The 18,559-nt window shown below is 44.2% G+C and overlaps 2 pseudogenes; one reads left to right on the top strand and one right to left on the bottom strand.

The window, feature by feature from the left end:
- Positions 1 to 3,404: 3,404 nt before the first annotated feature.
- Positions 3,405 to 3,522, bottom strand: LOC145013714 (5S ribosomal RNA; annotated as a pseudogene).
- Positions 3,523 to 4,005: 483 nt separating this feature from the next.
- On the top strand, positions 4,006 to 4,123 carry LOC145013721 (5S ribosomal RNA; annotated as a pseudogene).
- Positions 4,124 to 18,559: the final 14,436 nt, after the last annotated feature.

Here is an 18,559-nt window from a genome sequence, read left to right as displayed (position 1 = left end):
GGCAGGGCTAAGATTGGCGCCTCACACAACCTCTATCTCAATGTCTCGAATGCAGCTTGCTGCTTAGGTCCCCAACAAAAGACCACAGCCTTCCTCATTAGCCTAGTCAGGGGTACGTCTATCTTGGAGAAATCCTGGACGAATCTCCGATAGTAGCCGGCTAATCCTAGGAAACTCCGAATCGCAGATGGAGACCTCAGAACCTCTCATCTCATCACGGCCTCCACTTTGGCCGGATTTACCGAAATCCCATTTTGATTGACAAGGTGCCCAAGAAACTGCACCTCATGCAACTAGAACTCACACTTGGCATACAAGTTCTCCCTTCTCAAAATCTTCAGAACCTCTTGTAGATGCTCCCCGTTCTCCTCCTGCATCCTGGAATACACCAAGATGTCATCGATGAAAACTATCACAGATCGATCCAGCATCAGCCTGCACACACGGTTCATGAGATCCATGAACGCGGCAGGAGCATTGGTGAGCCCGAAGGACATCACCACAAACTCGTAGTGGCCATAGCGCGTTTGAAACGCAGTCATCTGTACATCCTCCTCTCTGACCCTCATCTAGTGATACCCTGAACGCAAATCAATCTTGGAGAACCAGGATGCTCCCTGTAAATGGTCAAAGAGATCATTGATCCTCGGGAGTGGGTAACGGTTCTTCACCGTCACCTTATTCAGCTCCCGATAATCTATACACATCCGATGCGACCCGTCCTTCTTCTTCACAAACAGAATCGAGGCTCCCTAGGGTGAACTGCTCAGTCTAATGAACCATTTGTCTAACTGCTCCTGCAGCTGTGTAGACAACGCCTGCATCTCAGGAGGATCCAAACGATATGGTGCCTTGGCTATCGGAGCCACATTAGAGACTAGGTCGATTCTGAATTTGTCACACCCCGAAAACCAAAGGCGGAAACGTCCCCGGGGTTGACTCCAAGTTGAGTATCAAATCCAATGTACATAGTAATCACAGTAAACAAACATTACATTACATATATATGAAAGTTTACATTTGTTCAAAAGTAAAGTTATACAAGATATACATATGCATCATATTAACAAAAGTTGAGACGAGTCTTCCACGCACTCCGTCTTCACCAAAAGAGATCATCGGGTACCTGTCTAACTTGGACCTGAGAATACAAGCGGTTTGAAAATCAGCATAAAGCTGGTGAGTTCATAAGCGGTTTTGTTTTATGAAAATGTATCGGTTTCCTTTAGTTTCCGAAAAAGTTTGTTATCCAAGAAAATCCCATATTTTCTTATGTGAAGTTGGTTAAGTTATCATTGGTTACCAATTCGATTATGTATTGTATTTTTCCCCAGGAAAATCCCATATTTTCCTAATTGTAAGATAGGTTGTATAACACAAAGTATAGTTTAACACCCAAAACTATATAATGAAATTCTTGGGATTACTATCCTGAAAGACATATAAGATAGTTTGACACATCTGAAAGTACAGGTTTAATATCATGGGACTATCATCCCGGACTAAACACAAGATAAGTTGATGTATATATGTAAATATAGATTGAAACCATGGGATCACTATTCCGAATAAGATACAAATTTGGAAAACCATGGGATCACTATCCCGTATAAGATATAGATACAAAACCTTGGGATCATTATCCCGTATAAGATATAGATTTAGAAAACCATGGGATCACTATCCCGTATAAGTTATAGATACAAAACCATGGGATCACTATCCCGTTTAAGATATAGTTAAAGACCATGGGGAAAGACATCCCGTACAAGTTATAAGCATAAAATCATGGGATCACTATCCCGAACTAGATACAAAATAGTTTGGTTAATACCATGGGATCACTATCCCGAAAGAGATTTAGATATAAACCATGGGATCACTATCCCGTATAGGACATAGATATAAAATAGTTTGATAATACCATGGGATCACTATCCCGAAAGAGATCTAGAAACAATATCATGGGATCACAATCCCGAAAGAGGTATAAAATATAGATGCAAAACCATGGGATCACTATCCCGAACGAGATATAGTTTCTGAACCCAAACTGTGAATAAGCTGGTATTAATACATGTTGTGAGTCGGGTAACCATACTAATACGACAACGTGACCTCCTTGACGTTTGTCAGACGTCGAAATGATATCCAGAAATTTGTCACCCCAGGCGTGCCCGCCTAACTGTAGCTAGCAATTAAGGTGTGGGATTGTCAGTCCCGAATAGATCTATTCACAAATTCCGCGCTCTCCCTCCAGGAGACTCTGGTTACACTTCCGGGGAGGATTTACTGATCATCCATAAAGGGTAGTGACTATCTCACAAAACAGTACTAAACTATTCACAGGCTTCTCATAAGATACCGACATACAGTAGATTATGAAACATAGTACAATAACTATAGATACATACATGAAATTATCTGACAATACATTAAAATGATACGGAGATAAACTGAATCAGACATAGTTTATCTAATGTCTTGATATAGACATCAGTATACGATAGAAAGAACAGTAAAGACCCCCAAATTATTCCCATAATAATTTGATTAGTTTGATTGTTTCCTTAACTAAAATCCATTTAGTTGAAATCGAATAGTTATTCCTTATGCTCAGCATAATACATAAGGAGTAAGAGAGTTTATAAGTTTGTCAGATATTGTTTGAAACATATCAATGTTGTGATTGGAAAACAGTTATAGTTTGCTTGTATTCCCCCCTGAAAACATTGAAAACAGTGAAAAAGTCGTAGGGGTATGAACTCACCGGACGAGATACGAGACGGTTTGGATGCTAAGAGTTGATCCGGAACTTGTAAACACACGAGGTTCCTAATTATGATGTAAAGATACACATTTGTATCTAATTAGGACTTAGTTTATTCATATGATAGGGACACTTGCTTCAAGTCGCGATAACACTCCGATACAAGTGTTTGGAGTGACCCGAGTGGCGTTTAGGGACATGAGTGACACAAGGGACTTGGGAAATGAGTTGGGACATCAAAGGAACACTCCCCTTATGGGAGTTTACGGCCTAAACACCCATCCCCATGAGTTTACGGCCGTAAACTCATGATGGGTGGTTTATGGTGCAAATTTGACTTCCAACACTTAGGGGATAATTTCTAGACTTGGTTTAAGGACTTGGAATGATTACTAAACATCAAATAGATCCCTTTTATGGGAGTTTACGGCCTAGCTTAGCTCCATGGCCGTAAACCCCTATTTTTCCAAGAAAATGATGTTAAATGGTGCTAGAACAAATCACATGTGATTGGTAGAATTAATCCAAGGCCTAACATGAGTTTGCAAGGGACTTTTAGGGTGTTTGTGGAGTTTACGGCCCATGAAACTGTAACACCCCCCTCTAGCACGTATCACAATATTGTCCGCTTTGGGCCACTCGCCACGAGGACTTCCCAGGGGGTCACCCATCCTGGTACTACTCCCGCCCGAGCACGCTTAACTGCAGAGTTCTTATGGGATCTGCTGCCCTCACGGCTTTAAAACGCGTTGTGATAAGGAAGGTATCCACACCCCTTATAAGTAGATGTTTCGTTCTCCTTCCAAGCCGATGTAGGATAAGGTGCAACCCACCTTCACCCCCCATTATAGGGTTCGACGTCCCTGTCGAACACATCGACCCGTGCCCTGGCTCTGATACCATTTGTAACACCCCTCTCTAGCACGTATCACAATATTGTCCGCTTTCGGCCACTCGGTACGAGGACTTCCCAGGGGGTCACCCATCCCGGTACTACTCCCGCCCGAGCACGCTTAACTGCAGAGTTCTTATGAGATCTGCTACCCTCACGGCTTTAAAACGCGTTCTGACAAGGAAGGTATCCACACCCCTTATAAGGAGATGTTTTGTTCTCCTTCCAAGCCGATGTAGGATCAGGTGCCACCCACCTTTAAAGTGGTTTAGATCTGATCCCACACCGACTGGGAAGGAGAACTAAGCATTCCTTATAAGGGGTGTGGATACCTTCCCTATCACAACGCGTTTTAAATCCGTGAGGGCAGCAGATCCCATAAGAACTCTGCAGTTAAGCGTGCTCGGGCGGGAGTAGTACCGGGATGGGTGACCCCCTGGGAAGTCCTCGTGCCGAGTGGCCCAAAGCGGACAATATTGTGATACGTGCCAAAGGTGGGTGTTACAAATGGTATCAGAGTTAGGGCACGGGTCGATGTGTTCGACAGGGACGTCGAACCCTATAATGGGGGGTGAAGGTGGGTTGCACCTGATCCTACATCGGCTTGGAAGGAGAACAAAACATCTCCTTATAAGGGGTGTGGATACCTTCCTTGTCAGAACGCGTTTTAAAGCCGTGAGGGCAGCAGATCCCATAAGAACTCTGCAGTTAAGCGTGCTCGGGCGGGAGTAGTACCGGGATGGGTGACCCCCTGGGAAGTCCTCGTGCCGAGTGGCCCAAAGCGGACAATATTGTGATACGTGCTAGAGAGGGGTGTTACAAATGGTATCAGAGCTATGGCACGGGTCGATGTGTTCGACGGGGACGTCGAACCCTATAATGGGGGGTGAAGGTGGGTTGCACCTGATCCTACATCGGCTTGGAAGGAGAACAAAACATCTCCTTATAAGGGGTGTGGATACCTTCCTTGTCAGAACGCGTTTTAAAGCCGTGAGGGCAGCAGATCCCATAAGAACTCTGCAGTTAAGCGTACTCGGGCGGGAGTAGTACCGGGATGGGTGACCCCCTGGGAAGTCCTCGTGCCGAGTGGCCCAAAGCGGACAATATTGTGATACGTGCCAGAGGGGGATGTTACATTTAGTTTGCATTCTAACACCAAAGATTTTGGAGTTTACAGCCCAAGAACAAGCCTTGGCCGTAAACTCTTAGAAATCCCATGAATGATGTGTTTAAGGTCCTTAAAGTATTTTTGGTTGGTCCCTTGATTTATTCCAAGGCTTTTCGTGGTGTTGGATGGCTTTCTAACACCTTAGAATTGGATTTATGCCAAGTTTTGGGGAGTTTACGGCCCAAGAACTCTCCTTGGCCGTAAACTCATCTAAATCCCCCAAAATTCATGTTTCAAGTGTCCAAATGCTAGAATCAAGGTCCTATAATTCATATCTAGGCCATAGAAGTGATTTGGAAGGGTTTAAGGGCATGAAAACCCTAATTATATGAGTTTACGGCCCAAGAATGATCCTTGGCCGTAAACTCCTTCAAACATCACAAAATTCAAGTTTTACATGTTTAGAGTCCATATCTTGAAGTACCATAGCCATATCTAAAGTCCAAACTAGTCAAGGAGGGGTTTAAGGGCTCAAAACCCATCATTTTTGGTGTTTACGGCCTAAGCACCTTCTTAGGCCATAAACTCATATATATTGTCCAATTTCATGATTAAGTGTCTAGTTTGGAAGCTAAACATGCTATAGATTAAGGCTAGGAAGGTACCTTAAGGATTTGAAGCCTTAAAAAATGAGTTTTGGACCCTTAATCTTTGGATTTTGGAGAGAGGTTAGAGAGAGAGTAGAGAGAGAAGGAAAAGCTTCAAATGAAAGCTGAAACATGTTTATATAGTTTCTAAAATTTGCACACGGTGGAATTCTACCCGATACCGACGTTAAACGCGGCTTTTGGTCGCACCCGATTTAGTTTCCGTCACTCGACGGGAACATTTTTAAAACTTATGAAATAATGATTTTTGGGCTAATAACATAAGTTCCTGAGTGATTTAGACACTCATTAGAAATAAATAAACATATAAGTTTATATAATTAATTCCAAAGAGAAGACGGAACGAATCCGATAACGGCGACTTTCCGGGTAGAACGGGTTTTGGCGACGAACAAATTTCGGGTTGTTACAGAATTACACCTGTCTCTCCGGAGGTACCCGGGGTAACTCCTCGGGGAATACAACCTCAAACTCCCGTACTACAGGCACATCGAACTCCATCGTCCTACCCACCTCCTGGGTATCCATAACATAGGTGACATAACCTGCGCAGCCCTAGTGGTGGTAGTGCCTAGCCCTCGCTGCCGAACATAAAGCTGGTCGTCGTTGTAGCCTTTCTTCTTGAACCACCAACTCTCCCCAACTAGGGGTCCTAATCTGCAGTGACTGCTACGCACAGTTGATCACTGCCCCATTGGGGCTCAGCCAATCCATACCAATAATAACCTTGTTCCCCAGCAAAGGTATGGGAACCAAGTTCACCAGGTAAGATTCCTCGAACAGCCTCAAAACACAATCCTAGTAGACCTCTGATGCTCGTACCGACCGGTCGTCCCCAATCTCGACCTCTAGAGGGCAATAAAACATGTCCGAAGACTCCGGAAACTTCTTTATAAACGCAAGATAGACAAATGATCGAGTGGCACCCTAATCAAACAACACGTGAACTAGGATACCGTTCAAATGGAACGATCCTAAACAAGGCACATAATATATCAAAATCACAGCGACATAACATAAAATCATAAATAAGAAATCATACCCGTCTTGGGTGCAGCGCGTGCCTCCTTGGCTGTCAGCTGAAATGATCGGCTACAGACCACTAGAGCGTCTAACATGGCCTTCCGGCCATCCACAACCCGTGCTATCCCTGGAGTCGGCGTTGCTGCCAATGCCGCTGCAGCTGTCAATCTGGGGCAATTGGCATTTTTATGGCCCCTCTGATTGCAATGAAAGGAAATTAGGTCTAAAATTTGAATCGCAGGGGGCAGTATAATCTATGCCAAAATGCCCAACATTGCCACACTTAGAGCAGCCTAAACGCAGCCCAGTGCGACAAGCTCCCTCGTCTGACCGGCCGCATTTCCCACAGCAATCCCGTCCTGACTGGCCTTTTGGCCTACCATCGGATTGATGGGTTTTATGCATAAGAAACAATCCTATGTGCTCATACAAACCCTAATGCTTGGATCTAGGTTTCCGTATTGTACATGCTTTGAATCCAAGACTTACAAACCTAGATCTATCATATATAATTCAAAATTATCATAAAGAAAACATATCTAAGTGTTTTACCTCTTTCAAGTAGCTTGAAAACCTTATAATCTTCTTGATCTTGAGCTTAGAGTCACAATTGTAACTCCTCTAATGGTTTACAAACCCCACAAGCAAGAAGGCAATATGAGAGAGGGAGAGAGGTGCTAAAATCATCCCTAAAGTTCTCTTAGAAGCATGTGTAGCCAATCGTTATAGCCTAGGGGTCTTATTTATACTTGCAAGCTGCTAGGGTTTCAGTCTAGACCCTAATGGACAGCATAACCACCAAGCAGCCCAAGGAACCTTCTAGAATAAGGCCTTGGACGAAAATATGATGGATCCCCATCATAATTTCGTTCCCCCTTAAGTCCATAAGGTTTCTTTAGCCCAAAACTTAACTAGCATACATTTGACTGTTTATACCCCTTTATTTAATTAATCTCTTTTAGTCACCAAATTAATTCCTAATTAATTTATGACCAATACTAATCAAATAAGTATGATTTCTCCTAATATATTATTCTAATAATATATTAATAAACCATAATATTCTCTCTTTTTCCTTAAATTACCTTGTCAAGTTGCTTTGGTGAAGGCAACCCAAAAGGACCATGCACAACCACATCAAGTACATACCAAATAAGTTACGGGTTAGACACTATCCCAACATTCTCCTACTTGGATAAGTCTAGTAACTATATATCACATATGACTTTAGAATCCGATTGTCAATCGTAGCTCTTATACTTCGCTGTCAATTCTGATCAGCTTATCCTTCAGATAAGGGATCGTATAATCCTCTATTCTAGATATCATGCTGACAACACTTATTGTCCAGCACATGTGTAACGACGTAATTTTTAAACCAATTTTTTTTTCATTTTTACAAACATCAAACATTGAGTAATAATTTAAGTTCCAATGTAAATAATATTGTCACGACCGATTACATAACAAAGATCACAAAATAGTTTTTCCCGAGTGTGTGTACGATCACGCCGGCGCCTTCCCATGGTCCTCGCTAGTACCTGAAACACATAACACAACAACTGTAAGCATAAATGCTTAGTGAGTTCCCCAAAATACAACCTACGCACATACGCCTTTCCAGGACCTGACCTTCCGGTCCATGTGCCTCAGGGGACTTCCGTCCCGACTAGGTAAACCTTCCGGTCCCACCTGCGTCAACCTTATGGTTCACATCACAACGCCTTCCGGCCCGTAACATATACGCCTTCCGGCCCATAACATAATGCCTTCCGGCCCATATCAAGCATATCATACATGGCACATATAAATGATTAACTTATCACATACAATGCATATAACTCATAACATATCCGACCTTCCGGTCACACAATAAAACCCTTCCGGGTACATTATAGTGAGAAAACTCACCTCGTATGTCTCGATAACTCGTGAACCCTGGAAATCACTCGTGCTCGAACCCCCGAGCTGAACTCCTCCTATGACATCATATATCTATAATTATTACTTGTACCACTAAGGTTGACCATCCATATCAAGTCAACACTGGTCAACAGTCGTTGGTCAAATTGACCGGACTCGGCGAGTGCACTAGAGTGACTCGGCGAGTCTACGCGTTTTCACCAACTCACAAGGATTTTCCCTTTAACACGTTGAGTACTCTCCTGAATCGACGAGTTCCACCTGGTCATGAATCACGGGGTCACCGCGACTCAACTCGCCGAGTCGCAAGGACAACTCGGTGAGTCCCAACTCGACTCGGTCCACCTGTCAAATACCTTTCTAACTCTCTGTGACTCACTGAGTCACCCACAACTCGGCAGGACTACACACTGGGTGCTTTTAAGGACAATCTTCAAGCTACTCGTCGAGTCTGTTCTTCAGACTCGGCGAGTCCATGCCATGCATCTGCTAAAACTTGCTTTTGCGGTCAGGTCCGTTCCATACACACATAGATCTGGCCTTCCCAAGCTCATTTATCACATAATGTCTCAGTCTTGGCTGCCATGCAACACATACAAGGCTCTTTTTGGGGAAATAACCTCTAATATGGCAACCCTAGTTTCCAACTCAAAAGAATGGACATAAAGCATATCATTTGGGGCCTTCTGGACCTGCTAAGGTCCAGATCTAGGTTCCATATCTCCATGGGACCTTTCATACTTCAAATCTAAGTCAAATAAGGCAAGAAGAAACCCTAGATTTGACATATCAACTAAAACACGAAGTTTAGCTCTGAAAGTTACCTCAAGAAGGTTCCCTTGATGAAATAGAAGCAGATCCAAGCTCCCCAACTCTTCAAGCTTGATCTTCTCCTTCCTTTCTTGCAATAACACACAAATTGATGAACAAATAGCCTCTTATCTCACTCACAAGGACTCTCAGCTGCTTTGGTGCACTCAAGGCTCAAGGTGGCCGCAATGAAGGGCCATAAGGTCCTTTAAATAGGGCTTAGGACCGGGAAATTAGGGTTTCATTAAACAGCACGGACTCGCCGAGTCCAGACGCGAACCTCCGTCCAAAACCGCGACCCGACTCGGCGAGTTCGACCTCCAACTCTCCGAGTCCCCTCACAAAATACCAAAAATATGCAAGTAAAGATACCCGAAGATCCGGGCTGTTACAATTCTCCCCCACTATAACAAGACTTCGCCCTCGAAGTCTCGCTATGCAAATAGCTCCGGATGCTGCTCACGCATCTCACGCTCCGGCTCCCAGGTCATCTCTGAACCCTTCCGATGCTGCCACTGAACCAACACCAGGGGTACCTCCTTGTTCCTCAACACCTTGATCTTCCGATCTCTGATAGCTACTGGTCTCTCAGCATAATTCAGGCTAGCATCGACCCGAATATCCCCTAATGGGACCACTGCTGATTCGTCGGCTATACACTTCCTCAACTGTGACACATGGAAAGTGTCGTGAATCTGCCCCAACTCTGCTGGTAAGTCTAAACGGGAGGCTACCCGGCCCACCATCGCGATCACACGGAAAGGACCAATATATCAGGGCCCCAACTTGCCCCTCTTCCTGAATCGAATCACTCCTTTCCAAGGAGAGACCTTCAGGAGTACAAGATCACCGACCTGAAACTCAAGCTCAGACCGGCGTCTGTCTGCATAACTCTTATGTCGGCTCTGAGCGGTCAAAAACCTCTGCCTGACTAGCTGAATCTGCTCAGTCGTCTGGAGTACGATCTCCGTGCTACCCATAACCCGCTGCCCTACCTCACCCCAACAGATGGGGGTGCGACACCTCCGCCCATACAACAGCTCAAAGGGTGGCATACCAATGCTCGAATGACGGCTGTTGTTGTAGGAAAACTCTGCCAAGGGTAAATATGCATCCCAGCTACCCCCGAAATCCAACACACATGCCCGGAGCATGTCCTCGAGCATCTGAATCGTCCGCTCACTCTGACCGTCTGTCTGGGGATGATATGCGGTACTAAAATGTAACCTAGTACCCAACTCCTCATGAAACTTCTTCCAGAACCTGGAAGTGAAACGCACATCACGGTCCGAAATAATCGAGATCGGCACTCCATGCCGCGATACTACCTCCCTCACATATAACTCTACCAACTTCTCCGCAGAAGAGCTCTCGCTGATGACTAGAAAATGAGCGCTCTTTGTCAGTCTATCCACGATCACCCAAATCGCATCGACTCCCCTCGCAGTCCGCAGTAACTTGGTGATGAAATCCATAGTGATTTGTTCCCACTTCCATTTGGGAATATCTAGCGGTTGCAGCTTACCGTGCGGTCGCTGGTGCTCGGCCTTGACCTGCCGACAAGTCAGGCACCTCTCGACAAACCAAGCGACATCCCTTTTCATACAGGGCCACCAGTACTCCTTCCTTAGATCCAAATACATTTTCGTAGCACCGGGATGAATCGAGAATTTCGATCGATATGCTTCCTTCATCAAAATAGTACGCGCACCGCCCACAAACGGTACCCAAATCCGACCCTGAAAAGTCATAAGCCCTCGACCATCCGTGACGAATCCTGATACCTGACCTACAACCCGCTCCTTCTTCTGATGTTCTGGCTTCGCAGCCTCTGCCTGAGCTCCTCGAATAATATCCAAAATCGGGGTCAATACCGTCAATCTCATACAAATATCTCGTATCGAGGCGCTTTCCGCCCTACGGATCAACGCGTCGTCTACCACATTAGCCTTGCCCGGGTGGTACAGGATCTCACAATCGTAATCCTTCACCACATCCAACCACCTCCTCTGTCGCATATTCAGATTTGGCTGATCCATCAAGTACTTCAAGCTCTTATGGTCCGTGTATATCGTACACCGAACCTCATACAAATAGTGTCGCCAGATCTTGAGGGCAAACACCACAGCCCCCAATTCCAAGTTGTGGGTGGGATATCTCGACTCATGAGGCTTCAATTGCCTCGAAGCATACGCTATCACATGACCCCTCTGCATAAGCACCACCCCCAAACCCCATATAGAGGCATCACAGTACACCACAAAATCCTCCATCCCTTCCGGGAGTGCAAGCACCGGAGCCTCGCACAATTTCTGACGAAGCGTCTCGAATGAGGACTGCTACTCCGGTCCCCATGAAAACGTAACACCCTTCCAGGTCATCCTAGTAAGTGGCACAGCGATCTTGGAGAAGTCCTTGATAAACCTGCGATAATATCCAACCAAACCCAGAAAACTCCTGATCTTAGTGGGCGATCTCGGCACCTCCCACCTCAACACCGCCTCAATCTTGGTCGGGTCGACCAATATCCCTTTCTGGTTAACAAGATGCCCGAGGAACTGGACCTCTCGTAACCAGAAATCACACTTGGAGAACTTGGCATACAGTCTCTCCGATCTCAAAACCCCAAGAATCTCCCTCAAATGTTCCTCATGTTGATCCCTAGACCTTGAATACACCAGAATATCATCGATGAATACGATAACCGACCGATCCAGCATCGGCCGGCACACCCGGTTCATAAGATCCATGAACGCGGCCGGGACATTGGTGAGCCCAAAAGGCATCACCACAAACTCATAATGTCCATAACGAGTTCTGAAACCAGTCTTCTGGATATCTTCCTCTCGAATCCTCATCTGATGATACCCCGACCTCAAGTCAATCATAGAGAACCAATATGCCCCCTGCAACTGATCAAACAGATTGTCGATCCTAGGTAATGGATATCGATTCTTAACCGTCAACTTGTTCAACTCCCGGTAATCCATACACATCCGGTGTGAACCATCCTTTTTCTTGACGAACAAAATCGGCGCTCCCCAAGGTGAGCTACTCGGTCGAATGAATCCCTTTCCCAACAGCTCCTGAAGCTGCGAGGATAACTCTTGCATTTCCGGTGGAGCGAGATGATAAGGCGCCTTGGCGATGGGCACCGCTCCCGGAACCAAAACGATACGAAACTCCACTTGCCTCTCCGGAGGCACACCTGGTAACTCTTCGGGGAACACATCCGAAAACTCGCATACAACCGGAACGTCATCAATCGAATTGGGCCTCCCCGTGGCCACTCGAGTATCCATCACGTAGGCTATGAATCCATTACAGCCCTGCTACAAACTCTGCCTTGCCCTGGAAGCCGAACAAAACGCCGACCCACACCGGGTCCCCTCGCCGTAAACCGTAAGCACTCCCCCACTAGGGTCTCGAATCATCACCATCTGTCTCTCGCGGTCAATGACTGCTCCAAACTTACTCAACCAGTCCATGCCCACGATAACGCAGACATCTCCCATAGCTATAGGAACCAAGTCTATAGGGAACTCGACCCCAAAAATCTCGAGCATGCATCCTCGAATCACCTCAGTGGCGTATACCGCTTTCTCATTTGCTATAGCAACTCGCAGGGGTCGACTCATCACCTCCCGATCAATACCGATGTGTTGGCTAAAAGTCAACGAAACAAAAGACCGACTCGCACCCGAGTCAAATAATACCAAAGCAGGCACATAATTCACAAGAAAAGTACCTACGCATATCATAATATAAGCACAATATCTCAGTATAAAGGTAAATACATGAAAGAATACATACCGGCTACGACATCAGGCGCCGCGCGGACCTCCTCCGCAATCAACTGGAAAGCTCTCCCACGAGCCTTCGGAGCCTCGGCCTTCACTGGCCGAACCTCGGTAACCCTGGCAACAAGCGTAGATCCTTGGCGAAGTTGGGGGCACTCGGCCTTCCGATGGCCGGTCTGGTTGCAATGAAAGCAAACCATGAATCCCTTAGGGAAATCCCTAGCAATGTGCCCCTCCTTGCCACACTTGTAGCAAGCACTTGATCGGCATGCCCCCTCGTGACCCTTGCTGCACTTTCCGCAAGTGCGGCCCTTCTGACCTCCGGATCTCGAATCGGCGAACTTGGTCCGCTTGGCTGCCGACTAAGACTGAGCCAGCCGCCGATCCATCCGTTGAGACTCGGCCTCCTCCCTGGCCTGGGTCTCCAACTCGATCTCACGCGTCCTGGCATTCGCCTGAAGCTCAACAAAATTTTGATATGACGAGTTCGATATGAACTTCCGGATATCCCTCCTCAGCACTCCCAAATACCAACTCATCCGTGCCTGCTCCGTGGACACCTGCTCGGGGCAGAACATCGCCCTCTCATGAAACTTCCACGTGATCACCGTGACAGAATCATTACCCTGCTTGAGGGTCAAGAACTCCTGGACCAACCGTTCCCTCTCCACCTGGGGAATGTACTCGTCTCTGAACATAGCAGTAAACCTCTCCCAAGTCACAGCTGAAACCTCTACTAGAGTGAAGTTCGCCGTCACGAACTTCCACCAATCCTTTGCTCCCAGACGGAGCTGGTTCAAGGCGAACCGTACCCTCAGATGCTCCGTACATGAACAAGTGTAGAAGCATCCCTCGATATCAGCAATCCATCTCATCGTAGCAATCGGATCCTGCGTCCCGTCAAACTCAGGTGGCTTCGTGTTGCTGAACTCCCGGAACAGCAACGAGTCACCTCCCTGTGGTCTAGCAACGGCCACAGCTGCGGTAGCTGCAGAGGCTGTGGCCTCAGTCAACGCGGCGTACCGCTCATCAAATGTCTCCATCAGCGTGGTCTTAATAGACCCAAACATTTCCGGAATCTCAACCAGGATCGCTGCAGCTACCTCCTCATGAATCATCTGATGAAGCTCCTCGTCAGTCACACTACTCGTACCAGGTCTGTGGCATGGTCCAACCATGATGTCTTTGAAATACAACATAAAAATATCAGAGACTCTATCGGGCATAATCGCACTCGATAACGCAGTCCTACTCAGTCTCCGATACCCAGGGATTCTTACTTGGGATGCCCACTGACCCGGTGTCTTTAGTAGTACGGGCCCAATACTACCAATTACACCGCGTCAGTATTCACCCCAAGTCCTCCTCCCCAAACCCCGAATCCTGAGTACTCTATTCTTGTCATACACTAGTTACCCGCTCGCTCTCAAAGCACCTCATAGAAGTAGGTTTCCCTAGACTAAGGCATCACAAAATCAGGCCATTGTAGTCCTAATATGTATACCTAGTCTACTAGCATGCATATCATATCATATCATATCTCATAACACATATTGTAAGAGTATTTTAGGGATTTTACCGTTCGGGCGCTGGCTGACCATACACACTCCTTCTTCTTTGGTTGTTTCAAAATCACTTATCAAATTTTATTGATTTATTAAAATTTTCTCAAATCCCCGGTTTGAGTTCAATTACGCTCGAAGGTGTACCCGAATCCCTCAAACCAAGGCTTTGATACCAACTTGTAACAATGTAATTTTTAAACCAATTTTTTTTTCATTTTTACAAACATCAAACATCGAGTAATAATTTAAGTTCCAATGTAAATAATATTGTCACGACCGATTACATAACAAAGATCAAAAAATAGTTTTTCCCGAGTGTGTGTACGATCACGCCAGCGCCTTCCCACGGTCCTTGCTAGTACCTGAAACACATAACACAACAACTGTAAGCATAAATGCTTAGTGAGTTCCCCAAAATACAACCTACACACATACGCCTTTCCAGGACCTGACCTTCCAGTCCATGTGCCTCAGGGGACTTCCGTCCCGACTAGGTAAACCTTCCGGTCCTACCTGCTTCAACCTTATGGTTCACATCACAACGCCTTCCGGCCCGTAACATATACGCCTTCCGGCCCATAACATAATGCCTTCCGGCCCATATCAAGCATATCATACATGGCACATATAAATGATTAACTTATCACATACAATGCATATAACTCATAACATATCCGACCTTCCGGTCACACAATAAAACCCTTCCGGGTACAGTATAGTGAGAAAACTCACCTCATATGTCTCGATAACTCGTGAACCCTGGAAATCACTCGTGCTCGAACCCCCAAGCTGAACTCCTCCTATGACATCATATATCTATCATTATTACTTGTACCACTAAGGTTGACCATCCATATCAAGTCAACACTGGTCAACTTGGTCAACAGTCGTTGGTCAAATTGACCGGACTCGGCGAGTGCACTAGAGTGACTTGGCGAGTCCATGCCATGCATCAGCTAAAACCTGCTTTTGCGGTCAGATCCGTTCCATACTGATGTGTGTAAAACGAACTAGTTTTATCCCTACTTTTTATTAATAATTTGAGCACACAAAGGCAGTGAACCTGTCTTTAAGTGGTATAGATTGATAAGTAAGGTATCGAACTCAAGGAACGGAAAATTAAACTAATAACTAATTTTAACTAAAACAAATAATAAAAGTAAAGGGTTTTTCTCTAGTTTTGCAAGACTAGAAACTTAGACAAACTAAATTAACTAATTAACAAAAGCAACAACTATTCACCAAATTTGATAAAGATGTTTCTATTTAGGTTCAACCAATTCACTCCTATAGTTATTTAAGTTTAAGATAGATTAATTGCTATTGGTTACCAATTATAATAGTTAGGTTCATATTCATTACTCGTAACCCTTAGAGAATTAACTAATTTAAGCGTTGATCAAGTGTTTAAACTAATTAATTCCCTAGATTAATTATTTGGATTAAATAAGATTTGTAATGGTCAATTAAGTTATTAATTCAATTAACCTCTTGTTGATGGTTTCTCAAACAAGCTCACACATTAATCTTCCTATTTTCTTATTAATCTTAGTTTCATAATCATTACTTCTAAGCATATGGTTTAGCATTCACATAGACATATGAGGTTAACAATTAAGTGATGTTCATGCAACCTAATTGCCTTCCAATTAACAGAAAATAGTACTGATTAATACATAAGGTTCTTTAACAAACTTAATTTAATAAATCACCAATAGACAATTAAGCGATAATCAATAATCAAACCATAGGAGTTCTTTGGTATTCCCCAAACAGAAACAAAAACGAATTTAGCTCATAATTGCAGTAGAAACACACATAAAAACAAAGTTTACTAAAGCAAACATGTTCAATTCCTAAGTCTAAGTGGTAGAATTAACCTAATTGCTTGAATTCTTCCAAATAGTGAAGCCTAGGGTTCCTTAGCGCCTTCTGAATCTCTTAGTCGCAGCTAAACCTTCAAAAATCGCCAGGAGTGTCCTCCCATGAGATAAGGATTCGTGTTTTATAGATATCCCAAAACAGGGTGTACTCGGCGAGTAGCAGAATCAACTCGCCGAGTAGATCCATACTTATCCGTCTTGAATCAGCAGTCGTATTTATCTTCTGGAATATCCTCGTGTACTCGCCGAGTAGGGTCGATCTACTCGCCGAGTATATCACCTTCTTTCACTCTTTAATCTTCAATTGCTTTCCTTTTCTCCTTTTTGCTTCCAAGCATATCTTTTGGACTGAAAACAAAATTCACAACATTTTAAGTACCTTTTGTCCACATTATTCACATAATTAATCAAAAATAACTAAGAATATATGCTAAATAATTAACTAATTATGCACATATCACATACACACATAGATCTGGCCTTCCCAAGCTCATTTATCACATAAAGTCTCAGTCTTGGCTGCCATGCAACACATACAAGGCTCTTTTTGGGGAAATAACCTCTAATATGTCAACCCTAGTTTCCAACTCAAAAGAATGGACATAAAGCATATCATTTGGGGCCTTCTGGACCTGCTAAGGTCCAGATCTAGGTTCCATATCTCCATGGGACCTTTCATACTTCAAATCCAAGTCAAATAAGGCAAGAAGAAACCCTATATTTGACATATCAACCAAAACACGAAGTTTAGCTCTGAAAGTTACCTTAAGAAGGTTCCCTTGATGAAATAGAAGCAGATCCAAGCTCCCCAACTCTTCAAGCTTGATCTTCTCCTTCCTTTCTTGCAATAACACACAAATTGATGAACAAATAGCCTCTTATCTCACTCACAAGGACTCTCAGCTGCTTTGGTGCACTCAAGGCTCAAGGTGGCCGCAATGAAGGGCCATAAGGTCCTTTAAATAGGGCTTAGGACCGGGAAATTAGGGATTCATTAAACAGCGTGGACTCGCTGAGTCCATCCCTTGGACTCGCCGAGTCCAAACGCGAACCTCCGTCCAAAACCGCGACCTGACTCGGCGAGTTCGACCTCCAACTCGCAGAGTCCACTCACAAAATACCAAAAATATGAAAGTAAAGATACCCGGAGATCCGGGCTGTTACAACTTGTTTCTTGATCTCTGATTTGTTCGACGTAGAATTTAATTGAACACATCAACTTCATTCTAACCAGGCCGTCACATAAATCAAACTAAATCATCAAGTGGCCAATATATCACTTTTATTCTCATATAATAAAAGGAACAGATCAACTTCGACTCATATGCATCTATTACTTACTAATTGAATCATGCACAATAATGTGTTTTATAACATCAAGTTATTGATGTGTTTACACATCATCAATGCATAATTAACCATCAAACAACAACCATATCTCTATGTTTTTAAGACTATATGATATTATCGCTTTGCGATCACTTTAGGTACAGCACCACGAAGTGATACCACCAAACGCGGGTTTATTCCAATGCTCAAATAAATTCATAAGCACTCATGAACTTTGCAGCAAACCTTTTCTATGTCCAAAACCTTTCAGACAATCTACAAAAAATTCATGACAGTCTTCATTCACATCTACTTCCAAAACATGAATGACTGCGGACCGTTTGAATAATCTTATTATTTAGGAAGTCAAAACATGCAAAATTGAAACAATAGATAAATAACCAACATAAGATAGTAACTTTACATATAAATAACACAACTTTATTTATTCATCAAATGTCAAGTACAAACTATCTATTACACATTTCCTATCTAATTCAAACTTATATAATCCTTCAGTCCAATGCTCCTAGCGTGTTGCAAGTGTTTGACCCTACTCATTCCCTTCGTATGGGGATCTGCTGGATTTTCTTTTGATGATACCCTCTTCACAACGAGTAGTCCCTCTTCTACCCGATGTCTAATAAAATGGTATTTTCTGTCGATATGTCAAGATCTACAATGATCTCTTGGTTCCATGGTTAAGGCAACCGCTCCTTCATTATCACAGAAAATTTCCATCAGCTCCTTTATGGATGCCATAACTCCAAGATCTCCAATGAAGTTCT

The sequence above is a fragment of the Lactuca saligna genome, chromosome 8 (assembly GCF_052625555.1).
Source record: "Lactuca saligna cultivar CGN05327 chromosome 8, ASM5262555v1, whole genome shotgun sequence".
In the NCBI taxonomy this organism is placed as follows: domain Eukaryota; kingdom Viridiplantae; phylum Streptophyta; class Magnoliopsida; order Asterales; family Asteraceae; genus Lactuca; species Lactuca saligna.
This window is presented reverse-complemented; position numbering and strand designations above follow the sequence as displayed.